We start from the raw sequence: 17,134 nt of genomic DNA on the forward strand, positions 1-17,134 counted from the left end.
ATGCGGTTGGTGGAATAACAAATATACATAAATTGTCATAATCTCCAAGCAATGATTAGACAAGAATGGGCAGTCATCAGTCAGAATTTGGCCCAGAAGCTCATATTCATTTGCCAGGTCAAAGGGCAGAAGTCTTAAAAAATAAGGGTCAACACTGTAAATATTGAGTCTTTCCATAAACTTGATGGATTTGGCAATAAAAGTGTAAAAACTTATGAAATGTTGATAATTGCACTTCAGTAACTGTCGCAACATCCAACTAAATCTAAAAACACTGAAGCAGCAAACAGTGAAGACCAAAATTTGTGTCAGTCTCAAAACTTTTAGCCTCGAGTATATGATTTCCACCGAAAATTGATGACTGATGTCAAGGAAGTTTGAAGGGGAAGATGGGCAAAGCAGGTTGAGTCTGGAAGAGAACAGAGAGGTTAGGAGGAAGGATGAAGGGCTTAGAGTAGTCCAAAGGGGACAACCAGATCTGGGGGAGAGTGAGATGAGCTGGAGGAGTAATAGAGAGCTCTGGAGAGTACAAAGGGCTCAGGATGGAACAGAGGAGTCAGGGTGGAGTGATGTGACACAAGAAAGAGGGGTCTGGTGGGAGGCCAAAGAAGCTGAAGGACACGTAGGGTCTGAAAAAGACAAAAGGATCTGGAGGAGAATGATATGATCTGGAGGACTACAGAGAGGATCTGGAGGAGGAGTATATGGGTCTCATGAGTACAAAAGGCTCGGGACAGAACAAAGAAGTCAGAAAGACAGAGTCCTAAAGATAGACACAAGAAGGTTAAAAGGCGACTGAAGGGCTTTGAGGAGAAAAGAAATCTCTGGAGATCACGGAGGGGTTTCGGCAATAGTTAATTCTCCTCTATCCTAGTAGTAATATTTACATTCACATCCAGATCTGAATGTTTCTGAAAGAATTTGCTCTTGTGTAATTGCAACATACAACACACACAATAACACAATAAAGTAAATGTAATGGTACCTGAAAATGTGACATGAAGTATCGAATATATTGTAGCTGCAGCTCCAGAAGTGAATGGCGTACGAAGCGCAAAGTCATAGAAACACCGCAGCTGCAGCTCTGGATGTGATTGCAGTAGGGGATTTTTATTCTGGAAGATGCTGGGAGCTGAATCTGTAAGATGTAGGTCACAAGTAGGACACTTGACCATTGGGACAGACAGCTGTTATAGGACCTGAGAGCTTATATTACTTAGTGCTAAACTTCTTTTTCCCTTCAGTCGAGTAAGACAGGTCCAGTAAGACAAGTACCCAACTCAGTGTCCGGCACAATGGTCAAGAAGTCTAATAGTGACCCCGAGCTCACAGGTTCACTTTGTATCAAATGAAAATCATTAAAATGCACTAAAAGTGCTGAGAGTAAAGAAAAATTGATTAGAAATAAATTAGCCAGTGAATTTAAACAGCAATTAGCCCTATATGTTTTTCTCCACCATTGTAAGAAGTTAACAACTCTAATTTGGGGGATGCTGGGGCTTGGGCTGGTGAGGTGTGGACTCTGGATCACTAGTAGGACTCTAGACCATTGTACCAGATGCTGAGCTGATTCCATCTTACTGAACTGAATGTATTAAAATCTGATGAGAGCGGAAGCATTAACAATAAGTAACGGAAATACTCAGCTCCTCTCACAGCTGAGTGTCTGGCACAATGGTGAAGAGTCCAACTAGTGACCCAGATCTTTCCTGTTCATCTCCCACCATTGTTAAAAGTAAATACAAGTTGAGTGTTTAATGTATTGAAGCTGAGCATGTAACCTTATTAAAACTTCTTTGGGAGTGTAGTCCCAATTTTAATGATTTACTTAAAAAAACCAGACTGATCACTTTGATTTTCAATGATATTAGTGATTGCTGGTGATTTTCACAGATTTTCACTGAATTCATCAGATTCAAATCAATGTGACCAAATTTGGCTGACTTTGTTGTTATCATAGGAAAATAGGCAGGATGGGCTTACTTGTGAACAACAATAGTGCAAATAAGTAGAAATCACCAGGATGCACTAATAGTGAAAGCTCAGAATTTCTTTTCGTGTTACAGTTCCCATTCTCAGCAGCTATTAATATGCTCAGCGCAGTATGAGAGGGAACCAGTCAAGTACAACAAGGTGCCACCTCATAGTCTGGCACAATGGGTAAGAGACCCACTAGTGATCTGTCACTGGTTCAACTCCCTGCAGCATAAAGATCATGAATTTTACACTATTGAAGCAGAACATATAGGGTTAATTTTGTTGCTTTAAAAGTCAACTGGAAAATGTATTCTAAATACATTTTTCTTGATTTTCACCAATGTTAGTGCATTTTAAAGTTTTTCACCTGATTCAATGTCATGATTTATTCAAAAAGAAAAAAAAGGGCGCTCACTGTGATTTTCACTGATATTAGTGCTTCTGGTGATTTTCACTGATTTTCACTGAATTACAAAAAAGAAAAGGAAAAAAAAAACGAAACCAGAGCCTCAGAATATATAAAGATATAAGTTCACAAGTTTATTATAAATAGGCAAACAAAAAAGGGGGTTATGTGTACAAAATATGCGAAGTATAAAATAACCCACCCCACATGGCACGACTTCAAGACAGGTCCTATATTCCACCCGATAAGATCATATATATATAGTAACATATAAAAGATAAAGACGTCACTATGGTAAGAAAGATCCACATTGTGCATTCATTTAAATGTCCATATAATAGTGCGCATAACAAAATTGTTGTGCAATTGTTGGAAACGCAATATATCAATATTAGTTCATAAGTGGCTAAATGGATGCACCTAGTGTTATCCACTGCCCTCTACTGCCTCCAACTCTAATCTACAGTCATTCATAGCACGGTAATATTATACATACCAAGGGCATCAAAGGATCACAGGGCAGTCGAGGGGAAATAACAGGTCCGTCCAGAGAGTGCACACGTGGGGCGGGGAAAGCCCCGACGCGCGTTTCATTTTTTTCCTTTTCTGTTTTGTATACCTTTTTTGACGATGGAGCTTATTCAGTCCAATATTAGGTAGTATTAATTATAGAGCTTATAATATTCTATATATATATATATATACTCATATGGTGATTTATATACTACCTTGCCCATGAAGTGTGTTTATTCTATTGTTTATGCTGTGTTTTGCACAGGCTTGGTCCTTTCTGGTGATATGGACTATAGGGCTAAGGAGAAGTCCTGGCTCACACAAATTGATCAGGCCTTTGGGGGTGATGTGACAGATGGCCGGGCGGTGGCTGATCAGAGATTGGAAGAGAAATCAACGTTTATCCAAAATCTATTAATTAAAAGAACAAAACTTTGGTGGAACAAGGCGTTTTTGGGAAAATATATTACCCGCCAAATGATCCCGCGTGGTTTACGAATACGTGTTACTCCTACATTTATGGTAGAAGATGAAGTTTTCATTACTAAATGGGAGGAAATATGTACTAATTGTTCATTATCTTTGATGCAATTGCTAGTGAATTTGAATTCTCAATCTATTTCGGAGTTGGATGCCCAGATTGATACTGCACAAGCTGACTTTAGATCTAACTGTCCAACGGAGAAACTGTCCAACTTTGAAATACAAATTGAAAAAATACTTGACTCCACTGACAAAAAGATTCATGAGGTTCAGGTGTCCAAATTTAATAGAGACATGAGAGACTACCATCTGAAAAAAGTATATCTGTGGCGCAAACCTGGAATACAGGTACCTAATCCCTCTCGTAAAGTGTCCACCTCCTCTATAACATCTTTAAGTGATGTATCTGAAGCTTCCTCCTCGTCTATGACGACAAGGTCTGGTTCCTCCAGCAAAAGAATGCGGGAGAATAATTTCCATCCATATAAACGCCAAGAATATAAATCACCAGACCACAAGAGGAATGACTTTAAGGTAATTAATCTTAGTAATCATATTTTGACACAATCTGATGTATCCCTTTTAAATAAAGGACTATCATTTGCGCCAACTGCCCGCTTTGATGCCTTCATGGCTATTAAAGATTTACACATCTTTGCAAGGGCTTTAATTTTTAAGAGGCATTTTTTTGATGGTGGTCTCCATGATCTCTTCCCCACAGAGGAGGAACAGGCTGCGGTGAGAACACTTGAGGATCTAGCCAGTGAACACAACACTCCAATTGGAGGTAAGATCCCAGACTCGATACGTCCTCGCTCAAGGAAATTTCCCCCCCTGACGACATGCCCTAATGTGGAACTTTTCGTTAAAATTGTCGCAGAGGAATTTCTGACATTGCCTCGTTATATTCCCCGCGACAATCTATCTAAGGAGGAACGTGATAGGTTGGAGGTCTTACAGAAGCTGCCTGACATTGTGATTAAACCCGCAGATAAAGGGGGGAATATTGTCATATGGCCTAGGCAGATGTATGAGAGAGAGGCATATAGACAACTAAATAATAAGATCTGTTACAAAAAACTGACATATAACCCCCTTATCTCATATACGGCAGACCTTAAATTGATTATTAATCGGGCTGTAGTTGATCAAATTATCACTCAGGAATTGGCTTCTGCCCTTTCTGTAACTGAACCGACTATTTCTACATTTTACCTCCTACCTAAGATCCATAAAGAAGCGGCTACGCCTCCTGGTCGTCCAATTATTTCGGGTAGGGGAAATTTCCTTGAGCATGTCAATAAGTGGATTGACTCGCATCTGCAGCCACTGGTTGAATGCCTACCCTCCTTTCTAAAGGACACTGGTGAACTATTGAGGAAGGTGGATGGGCTATATATTGAAGACGATACTATCCTGGTGGCTGCGGATGTTGAGTCACTCTACACAAATATCAGACATGTTGATGGTCTCGCAGCTGTTAAATTCTTTTTGGGCACCTCTTCCTTACCTACATCATTACAGGCCTTTATTCTAGAGTTACTCACATTTGCTTTGAGTCATAATTTTTTTACGTTTAAGGGGTCCTTTTTCCTGCAGCTCCAGGGGACAGCCATGGGCGCGGCCTATGCGCCCGCCTATGTTAATCTGTTCCTTGGGCTGTGGGAAAGGGACCTCTGCCTGTCTGATCACGGGGTGTCGATGTACCGCGTCCTTTTTTGGACGCGCTACATCGATGACATCCTCATGATCTGGCAGGGCTCTGAAGCATCATTACAAAAATTTATGGATCAATTGAATCTTAATGATTTCAATATACACCTTACTTACCAATCTAACATACGGCAGGTTGAATTTTTGGATGTATCATTGAGACGGGATGATACTAACTGTTTGCAAACTACTTTGTTTCGTAAACCTACCTCCACCAACATGCTTTTGCATGCTAAATCTGCACACCCTAAACATATGACGCAATCTGTTCCGGTAGGGCAGTTCCTCCGTATTCGGAGGATCTGCTCCACTGATGCCGATTTTGAGAGACAAGCCATAGAACTCAAGGAGAGATTCTATGCCAGAGGATATAGCCACTGTATGGTTAAGAAGGCGTATAATAGTGCTAAATTTGTTCCTCGACATGAGTTAATATATGACAGCAAAAATATAAGGGATGGCAATGAGAAGGTGAGGTTCGTAACCAATTTTCACTCCCAATTTTCACGTATGAGGAAGATTTTAGCCCGGTCATGGCACATTCTTAAAGCTGATAATATTTTATCAAAATTTGTTTCGGATAGACCATCTATTTCCATCAGGCGTTCCAGGAATCTACGGGATCATTTGGTACATTCCCATTATGAGGGTCCAAAGGTTTCTACCTTTTTGGATGGGCAGACGAAAAAAAGTGGATGTGCTCCCTGTGGTCGGTGCGTAGCATGACCAAATATTGATAAATGTGACACTTTCTTTAAATCTGACGGGTCTAAAATCTATAATATCAATAGATCAATTACCTGCACCACTAAGTATGTGATATATTTTGCCACCTGCCCTTGTGGACTGGTATATGTGGGCATGACCACCCGTCAGTTTAAGGTTCGTGTTCGTGAACATGTTCTGGGAATTATTGCTGCGGCCGACCAAACGGACACGTCCACTTTAAAGACCATACCTCGTCACTTCAGGACCCACCATAATTGTGATGCCTCTGGATTTAAAGTTAGGGGTATCGATTGTATTATGCCCAATATACGAGGTGGTAGAATGGGACTTAGACTTGCCCAAATGGAGTCCCGTTGGATCTGGACTCTTGATACCTTGCACCCCAATGGATTAAATGAAAGTATTAGTTATTCCCCCTTTCTCTAGTCAGCCTACATGCTCGTGGATACATTAAATACGTGCATATATCGATATGTATGTTTTTGTATCTTTACATCTATAACTGGCCTAATATGCTTGAGGTTTTGTTTTTAATTTTTAATTGTGTTTTATTACCCTTGATTTACTTGTTTCTTTTTGTGTCATGTAGGACCTTTTTTTCTTCTTCTTTTGCTATTATCTTTGCATTTCGTTGGGATCTTCGCCCCCTTCTCATCAAGTCTTTATGTCCTGATGGGACTATGAGTGAATATATACTATGGATGAATATGGACAAGAGAGGAATACATGCACCAATGTTTTATGTGGCTTATATACCTATGGCCTTTTTATATATTTATCCCATTGTATAATATTTACTAATGACCTCTATGATATGTTAATGGATAAGTATATACATCTATATCTATGTAAAGGAATGTGGTTGTATTCCCCATGTGAATATTGGTGACTGTTTAGATATATATATCTCTGTACTCACACCCAAATAGGGGTTCTCTTTGACCTTGATGTAGGTTAACTGTAGGTGACCCTAAACACATTGATGTGATGTGCTGAGATCGTTCACTTCGTTTGCGATAGACCCTGTAGTTGAAATTCTTGCTCTTTCACTATGCACGAAGTCCTATGTGTATTTACATTACTTAAGACCAGGCACGCATGCGCACTAAGTGGGTCTCGGCGCTTTCCGGCTCTCCGTGTCTTGATTGGCGTTCGGCGCCGGGGCCCCTTTTTGCCCCGCCTCCGGATGTCATGTGACGCGGACGCCGGCCGGCGTCTTGTTCCCCATGGTGACGCATGCGTCACTTCCGGTCTTCAGTGCCGTGCGGCACTTATAAATTCTGACACACTGTTTCAGTTATACGCCCCCTGACGAAGGGAAGACCGAAACGCGCGTCGGGGCTTTCCCCGCCCCACGTGTGCACTCTCTGGACGGACCTGTTATTTCCCCTCGACTGCCCTGTGATCCTTTGATGCCCTTGGTATGTATAATATTACCGTGCTATGAATGACTGTAGATTAGAGTTGGAGGCAGTAGAGGGCAGTGGATAACACTAGGTGCATCCATTTAGCCACTTATGAACTAATATTGATATATTGCGTTTCCAACAATTGCACAACAATTTTGTTATGCGCACTATTATATGGACATTTAAATGAATGCCCAATGTGGATCTTTCTTACCATAGTGACGTCTTTATCTTTTATATGTTACTATATATATATGATCTTATCGGGTGGAATATAGGACCTGTCTTGAAGTCGTGCCATGTGGGGTGGGTTATTTTATACTTCGCATATTTTGTACACATAACCCCCTTTTTTGTTTGCCTATTTATAATAAACTTGTGAACTTATATCTTTATATATTCTGAGGCTCTGGTTTCGTTTTTTTTTTTTTTTTTTCCTTTTCTGTTTTTTTTTTTTTTCCTTTTCTGTTTTGTATACCTTTTTTGACGATGGAGCTTATTCAGTCCAATATTAGGTAGTATTAATTATAGAGCTTATAATAGTCTATATATATATATACTCATATGGTGATTTATATACTACCTTGCCCATGAAGTGTGTTTTTTCACTGAATTAGTCTGATTCAAATCAATTTGGCTGAATTTGGCTGAATTTGCTGATTTCATAGAAAAATAGACAAGATGGGATTACTTGTAAACAGTAATAGTGCAAATAGTGCAAATTAGTGCAAAACATCAGGATAAATTAATATTAGTGCAAATCCACCTCCCCCATGAATCATTTGAATGAGGTGAAAATCATTAAAAAAAGACCTACTAGATTTTAATAGCAATCAGTAAGACCATATTTTATTCTCCTTTATTGTAAGCTTCCAGTAAGTTTATGCTGATGAACACCAGGAGTCAAACCTGTGAACAGTAGGTCACTAGCAGGACACTTAACCATTGTCCTAAACACTGAGCTGGTTTCTTTTAGTAATGGATTAGTTCCCTGTCTTATTACATTCTTCGTACTAATTGCTAATGAGAAACCAACTGAGTAAAAGCAATTCTCAGCTCTCTTAACAGCTGAGTTTCTGGCACAATGGTTAAGAGATCACATAGTATCCTGGATCTCACTGGTTTGATACCATAGGTTCTCAAGAAAAAAGATAAGTTGTATTTAAAATAATAAAGCAGAAGACATGAAATTAATAGTGATTTCTTTAAAAGTCACTTGGAAAATCTATTTCAAATAATTTTTTTGTTTATTTCCGCCAATTTTAGTGCATTTTAATGATTTTCGCCTGATTCAAATAAGGATTAAATTTAAAAAAAGGGGAGGGTTTTGCACTAATATTAGTGAATCCTGGTGATTTGCACTAATTTGTACTATTGTTGTTCCCAAGTATTCCATCTTGCCTATTTTCCTATGAAATCAATAAAATCAGCCGAATTCAGTCACGTTGATTCGAATCAGATGAATTCAGTGAAAATCTGTGCAAATCACCAGGAATCACTAATATCAGTAAAATCACAGTGATCACCCTGCTTTTTTTATATAAATTATGACCTGAATCAGTTAAAAATTATTAAAATGCACAAAAATTGGTGAAAATCAAGTACGATATATTGGAAAATAATCTCCCAGTACTTTTCAGAAACATTAATTAACCTTTACATATTCTGCTCTAATATTGTAAATATTCAATGTCTTTATTCTTGAGAATGCGGGGAGTTGAACTGGGGAGATCAGAGTTAGAGATACTATGCAGGTCTCCTAACTATTGTGCCAGACACAATCTAGAATTTCTTTTATTTATCATAGCAGTTCCCATTCTCATCAAATATTAATATGCCCAGGATATACGAATATTCGTGCAAATCTCCCCTTTTTTCATGAATCATTTGAATCAGGTAAAAATTATTAAAACTCACTAAAATTGGTGAAAATCAAGAAAAAAAAAGTCCAGTAGATTTTAACAGCAATTAACCCTATTTGTTCTGCTCAATTATTGTAAGCTTGTAACATGTTTTTGCTGATGAATGCCAGGAGTTGAACCGGTGAGAGGTAGGTCAATAGCAGGACGCAGGACGCTTGACCATTGTCCTAGACACTGAGCTGATTTCTTGTAGTATTGGACTAGATCCCTGACTTACTGCATTGGTTGTATTAATAGCTAATGAGAAACCAACTCAGTAAAAGCAATTCTCTGCTCTCTGAGAGTCCAAATAGTATTTGTGATCTCACTGGTTTGACTCCATACATCCCCAAGAATAAAGATGTGAAGTATTTATAATATTGAAGCAGAATATATGAGATTAATAACTGTTGCTTTATCCCCACCCCAAGGCTAATTGCACCTTCATAATGGAGTCCAATTTTAAGAATTATGACCACAGTCACGTTATAAGATAACAACTCTGGAAAGCTTGAACGGATCCTACTGATTCTGAGAATGCTTTTTCGTGACATATTGTACTTCATGATAGTGGTAAAATTTCTTCGATATGACGCGTGTATTTGTGAAAAAAATGGAAATTTGGCGAAAATCTTGAAAATTTTTCAATTTTCCAACTTTTAATTTTTATGACTTTAAATCAGAGAGATATGTCTCACAAAATAGTTAATAAATAACATTTCCCACATGTCTACTTTACATCAGCACAATTTTTTAAACACTTTTTTTTGTTAGGAAGTTATAAGGGTTAAAATTTGACCAGCGATTTCTCATTTTTCCAACAAAATTTACCAAACCATTTTTTTAGGGACCACATCACATTTGAAGGGACTTTGAGGGGCCTTTATGACAGAAAATACCCATAAGTGACACCATTCTAAAAACTGTACCCCTCAAGGTGCTCAAAACCACATTCATTCAAGAAGTTTATTAACCCTTCAGGTGCTTCACAGGAATTTTGGAATGTGAAGGAAAAAAATAAACAATTAACCTTTTTTCACAAAAATTTTAATTTAGACCCCAAATTTTTTTTTATTTTTGCAAAGGTAACAGGTGAACATGGACCCCAAAATGTGTTGTGCAATTTCTCCTGAGCACGCCAATACCCTATCTGTGGGGGAAAACCACTGTTTTTGCGCACAACAGGGCTCAGAAGGGATGGAGTGCCTTTTGTTTTTTTTTATGTAAAATTTGCTGGAATAATTAGCAGATAACATGTCGCATTTGGAGGGCCCTTGATGTGCCTAAACAGTGAAAAATACCACAAGTGACACCATTTTGGAAACTGGACCCCTCAGGGAACTTATCTAGATGTGTGGTGAGCACCTTGAACCACCGGGTGCTTCACAGAAGTTTATAACATAGAGCCCTGAAAATAAAAATTTCACATATTTCCACAGAAAAGTTTTTTAGCCTCAAATTTTGCATTTTCATAAGGGTAACAGGAGAAATTGCACCTTACAATTTGTTATGGATTTTCTCCTGAGTACACCGATACACAATATGTGGAGTATAAAAGGAAGGATTAGAACAGAGTAGTAAGTTACCTAATATAAACAGGTATAATACGCATCTATTATCCATATTGTAACCTACTCTTTTAGAATATACTGTATATATCTGGCCATTCGTATAGACTACAATATATTGGGGAGTGCTGAAGCAGAAAAAAACGAACATATGGCCCATTTATAGAGAATTAGAAAAAATTTTATTTAACAAAATCTTACTGTACAGAGTTTAAAGTGATGCGGCATGTGTCAAAAAATGCATACAAAGTTTTAAAACATACTTAAAAACAAACAGGTATCACAAGAGTGTAGGTATCACATCCAAAAGGTATCATTATTTATAATACTACATCCCTGAAGGTACGGAATTGATGGATAGGGGGAGTGTGAGCAACCAATCACTGTGCAAATGAAATTCAGTCCGAAAGACCACATATATATATATATATATATATATAGCTCTCCCTACCCCTGTTAATCAAAAGTCACCAATGTCCATCATAATTACCTTTATGGAGTGAAACCCACACGCTGCGTGGTTCCCAATATGTGGAGGAAAACTATTGTTTGGGCGCACAGCAGGCTTAGAAGGGAAAGAGCACCATTTGACTATTTGAATGCAAAATTTGCTGGATTAATTAGCGGACACTATGTTGCGTTTGGAGAGCCCCTGATGTGCCTAAACAGTGGAAACCCCCCCACAAGTGACACCATTTTGGAAACTAGACCCCTCAGGGAACTTATCTAGATATGTGGTGAGCACCTTGAACCCCCAGGTGCTTCACAGAAGTTTATAACATAGAGGTGTGAAAATAAAAAAAATACATTTTTCCCACAAAAATGTCCTTTTAACAAAAAATATTTTATTTTCACAAGGATAACAGGAAAAAATGGAACCCAAAATTTGTTGTGCAATTTCTCCTGATTACACAGATACTCCATATGTGGGGGTAAACTACTGTGTGGGTGCATGGCAGAGTTAAAAAAAGGAGTGGCGGTTTGGAACGCAGACTTTGATGGAATGGTCAGCGGGTGTCATGTCGCATTTGGAGAGCTTCTGGTGTGCAAAACAATGGAAAACCCCCAAAAGTGACCCCATTTTGGAAACTAGACCCAGGGAATTTATCTAGATGTGTGGTGAGCACCTTGATACCACAGGTGCTTCACAGAATTTTACAACGTTGATCTGTGAAAATGAAAAAAATATTTTTCCCACAAAAATGTTGTTTTAGCCCCCTCTCAGCCCATGATGTATGTACAGGGCCACCATCAGGGCATTACTGCCCTTACTGTTGTATGGGGCCCGGTGAGCACAAGCTTCCTCGGACGCACATTCAGTTCAAATCTATTGCCATGCAGGAAGCCACGTTACTGCACAGCAACAGTTGACAGACGCCAGCCAATCAGAGGCAGGCAGCTGGATGGAGACACATGGGGCAGGATGGGAGACACATGGGGCAGGATGGGAGAACATATGGGGGCAGGATGGAGACACATGGAGCAGGATGGAGACACTTGAGGCAGGATGAGGACACCTGGGGCAGAATAGGGACACCTGGGGCAGAATAGGGACACCTGGGGGCAGGATAGAGACACCTGGGGCCAGGATGGAGACACATGGTACCAGGATGGGAGGACATATGGGGGCAAGATGGAGACACATGGAGGCAGGATGGGAGATCATATGGTGCAGGATGAAAACACTTGGGACAGGATGGAGACACCTGGGGCAGGATTGAGACACATGGGACTGGATGGGGACACCTGAGGCCAGGATGGAAGATCAAATGAGTCAGGATGGAGACACCTGGGGAAGTATGGGGACACCTGGGGCAGGATGGGGACACAAGGGGTCTGAATGGAGACACATGGGGCAAGGATGGGAGGACATATGGGGCCAGGATGGGAGGACATATGGTGCAGGATTGAGACACATGGGGCCAGGATGGAAGGACATATGGGGGCAGGATGGAGACACCTGGACCCAGGCTGGGGGATGTTATTACAGGAAGGGTCCAGGATGTGGGACATTATTACTGTAGGGGCTAATTAAGGGATATTTCTACGGTTGTGTTGTATTTTATTTTTGAGGATACTGTTTTCAGTGGGGGGTGGGTCTTGTTACTGTGCAGGGCGAGACTATGTCACTTTTTTTCTTCATCTGGCGCAGTGTAAAAAGTTGGGGAAAAATTGGGGAATGTGCTCTAGATAAATGTGTGTTATTTTCTGCACAGACGAGTCCTGGCTTGGAAGAAGTGATGGAAGTCTACATTGGATGAAGAAGAAAAGCGAAGATGATTACATTCAACTAGAGATGTTACTGGTGAGTCAGTGTGTTACCTGTACACTGACACGATAAACCGACACTATATGCAGAGCTCCTGTGTATAATGTCACAGGTGATCCCTGTAGTATCTGTATACTATATACAGAGCTCCCTGGTGAGTCACTCTATTACCTGTACACTTACACTTATTAATAATCAGTATTCGGTCACTATGTGGTGGTAATATGTGGTTTGGTCATGGTGTGATGGTATTTGTCCCTTGTATGTGGTATTATTTAGCCGCTATGTGGTGTTAATATGTGGTGTAGTCATGATGTGGTGGTATTTGTTCCTTGTATTTGGTATTATTCGGTCACTATGTGTTGGTAATATGTGGTCTGGTCATGGTGTGGCGGTATTTGTTCCTTGATGTGGTATTATTCGGTCACTATGTGGTGGTAATATGTGGTCTGGTCATAGTGTGGCGGTATTTGTCCCCTGTATGTAGTATGTGGTTAGGCTACAATAGATCCTGCTGATGGGTTGGCTCGAGTCTGTATATTATACACTTCATATATATGAGATCACCTATGCAGTTATTGTTTTACATATAAAAAGTTTAACCAAATGAATAGAGATTGATATAGATACATATTTATTTATAGTGATATACAGCAAAAAAATGCAGCACCCCAGATGTGAGATAATGAAAAAACTGATCTTCATTCCCCCATGTATGTGCGACATTTCGGCTCTTCACACTGGGAGCCTTACTCAAGCCATGAACACGGCATTAAACAAGGTATATATAGGGTACACACCATAATTAGTGATTAATCATTAAACATCAGGAAAGCATAGTGCATATGTATACAGTGCAATAATAGCAATCTCCTCATGTGTCATCATGATATAACAGTAATTCATGTTTATTCTGTGCCAGTTCACATGTATTTTGCATATAATAATAAATAACCTTAATTGCATCATAATGATAATGTGATAACACCTGTGTTATAATTACAGACTGCTCACCCCGCTGCTGATGTTAGTATACGTAGTATGGCGTCCCAGGGACGGCCTTGTATGTGCTCCAGGCTCTGCTGTGATGTCAGGGATCCCAGCTACTCACTGCACCAGGGGCGGACACATCACCGGTGCAGCTGCACCGGGGACCAGAGGTGGAGGGGGCCCGCCGACACCAGCGATTGTCTCCACTGGATGTGTTTCCTCGGACACACATTCAGCTGAAATGTATTGCGGCACAGGGGACATGACAGCTGCCTGCGCTTCAATACACGCCAGCGACCTGCGGAAGGCAGCTGACATTGGCATGCCCGTCACTGGGACCTCATGGCAGTGATATCATGCGCCATAGCGGGGATGCTGAAGTCAGCGGAAGGTTCCTTCACAGGCTGTAAAGGAGAACTCCATGCAGTGTGGGAGCGTGGGGGAAGGCGAGTATCCCAGAAAGACATACCGATAGGGAATGTAGATTGTGAGCTCCAAAGGGGACAGAGATGATAATGTATGCAAAGCGCTGCAGAATATGTTGGTGCTACATAAAAATAAAGATTATTACTATTATTATTTATTATACCTGGAAATGGACCAGAATGGGGCACATTTTCAAAGGAAGGGGACATTATACCAAGAAGGAGGCAAGGTTAGGGGACATTATCCCAGGAAAGGGCCCAGTATGGGAGACATTATTACTGGAATGGGCATCCCTCATTACGTACCATCCTCTCTAGATATGTATGGGGTGGTCCCTTATTAGGCAGGGTCCTCTGTTGTTCTGTACAGTGCTGTCCCATTATTACACAGTATTAGGTCTTGTTATATATTTTTGTTAATCACATCACCCTCTCTTTATTACATAGAGTCCTCTCTTATTAGCTATAAAATGACGGCTGAGGGAGCAGCCGGTGACCAGAAGACAAGTCCATCAGCTCCTCCATCAGAAGTCATTTCAGTTTTTATATAACAAGAGAGGGCACTATGTAGTAAGGGACAGTAATATTCATAATGAGAGGTGACTATGTATTATATATGTACATATATATGTAGCTTGGTTGCCATAAAAGGAGGGGGGCTCAAACACATTTCCTGTATCGGAGCCCCAAGCTGTCAGAGTCTGCCCCTGCACTGCACTGACTAATTTACCTGCTCTCTTCTCTCCATTAGGTTGTGTGGCACCATATTGGATTAGGGAGCTGCCCTCACAATCTGTGCATGTCTATTGCACTGTCAGTTATATAACTGCCATATTGGAGTGGGGAATGGACACACTCTGCACAGGCTGTGTACGCTTGTAAAGAATTTGCACATTGCTCTGGTTTCTCAATAGTAAACTATAGACAAAATAAGATGAATTGCAGATAGATCTAGTATATTAAAAGGATGGTATGGTAGTAATAAATAATGGTATAGGAAGTGACGTGCCCCCTGGGCCATGGGGTACCCGGAGCCGGGCCGATAGACGCTGGGGGTTGTTGTCACCGTGGCGGTGACCCGGTCCATGACCCAGGGCGGTCAATCCAAGGGGTTATTTATATGGGTTTTTATAGTGTCCGACTACGCCACCTGTGGAGTGCGGCTAAAGGGGGGGCCAGCCGCTGTGGAACAGTCCTCTGAAGCTGATGGTATTGCAGCAAGGGTATTATTACTCCCCACAGGAAGAGTGTAGCTTCAGGGCAGTGTGGGTGGATGATGGTGGTTGTAGTGCAGGGAGTCAGTAATAGTGTTGAGCCACCCCCGTAGTGTTCGGGTTCGGTTCGGTTCGTCGAACACCGGGATGTTCGAGGAACTGTTCGTCGAACTGTTCGTCGAACACCTTAGAACACCGTCGAACACCGTTAAAACCAATGGCAGGCAAACAAAAACACATAGAAACACATAGAAAACACCTGCAAAGGTGTCCAAAAGCTGCCAAACTGCTCAGAAGACACTCTTTAAAAAAGCCGGCCGGCAAATTCAGCAGCGGCATACACCGGTACCCGACAATTTAGACAAGAAGGAATAGAGCATCACACATAGATTAGATAGATAGAAACATGTCAGTCACACATATAAGAAGCACAGTGACAGTGTTGGTTACTGCACTTGTCATTTAGTGTAAAGGATTTATTAAAAAAAATATTAGTGTTTTCATGCACCGTCTCTTTAAAAAAGCCAGCCGGCAATTCAGCATCTGTACCCGACAATTTAGAACAGAAAGAATAGAGCTTCACACATAGATTAGATAGATAGAAACATGTCAGTCACATATATAATAAGTACAGTGATAGTGTTGCTTACTGTACTTGTCATTTAGTGTAAAGGATTTATTTAAAAAAATAATAGTGTTTTCATGCACTGTCTCTTTAAAAAAGCCGGCCGGCAATTCAGCAGCGGTACCCGACAATTTAGAACAGAAAGATAGAGCATCACACATAGATTAGATAGATAGAAACATGTCAGTCACATATATATGAAGTACAGTGATAGTGTTGGTTACTGTACTTGTCATTTAGTATTAAAATAAAGGATTTATTATTAAAAAAATTGGCGTGGGGTTCCCCTTAATTTTAGGCTCTAGCGGAGGTTACGCAGACGGCTGGGGCAGATGTTTGAAGCCTGGGAAGAGCGTAATACCCACGGAGCTTCCCAGGCTACTAATATCAGCCCCCAGCTGAATACATAGCCTTTACTAGCTATTAAAATGGGGGACCCCCCAAAAAAAATGACGTGGGGTCCCCCCTAATTTAATAGCTAGCAAAGGCTAGGCAGACAGCTGGGGGCTGATATTAATAGCCCAGGAAGGGAGCCATGAATATTGGCCCCCTCCCAGGCTAGAAACACCAGCCGTCAGCCGCCCCAGAAATGGCGCATTCATAGGATGCGCCAATTCTGGCACTTAGCCTCGCTCTTCCACGCTGCCCTGGTGCGGTGGCAGGGGGTAATAGGGTTGGGGTTGATGTCAGCTTATAATGCCAGCTGACATCAAGCCCAGGTTAGTAATGGAGAGGCGTCTATAAGACACCCCCATTACTAACCCCATAGTCAAAGTTAAAAAAAACACAAACACCCAGAATAAAGGCCTTTAATTGAAATAAAGACACAATCCTTTATTGTTCTAAATTAAACCATACTTACCATCACGCCCATTCCAGCTGAAGCCAACGATCTCCTGCAATAAAAGAAAA

The sequence above is a fragment of the Phyllobates terribilis genome, unplaced genomic scaffold (assembly GCF_046119375.1).
Source record: "Phyllobates terribilis strain yellow unplaced genomic scaffold, ASM4611937v1 Scaffold_4__5_contigs__length_816908805, whole genome shotgun sequence".
In the NCBI taxonomy this organism is placed as follows: domain Eukaryota; kingdom Metazoa; phylum Chordata; class Amphibia; order Anura; family Dendrobatidae; genus Phyllobates; species Phyllobates terribilis.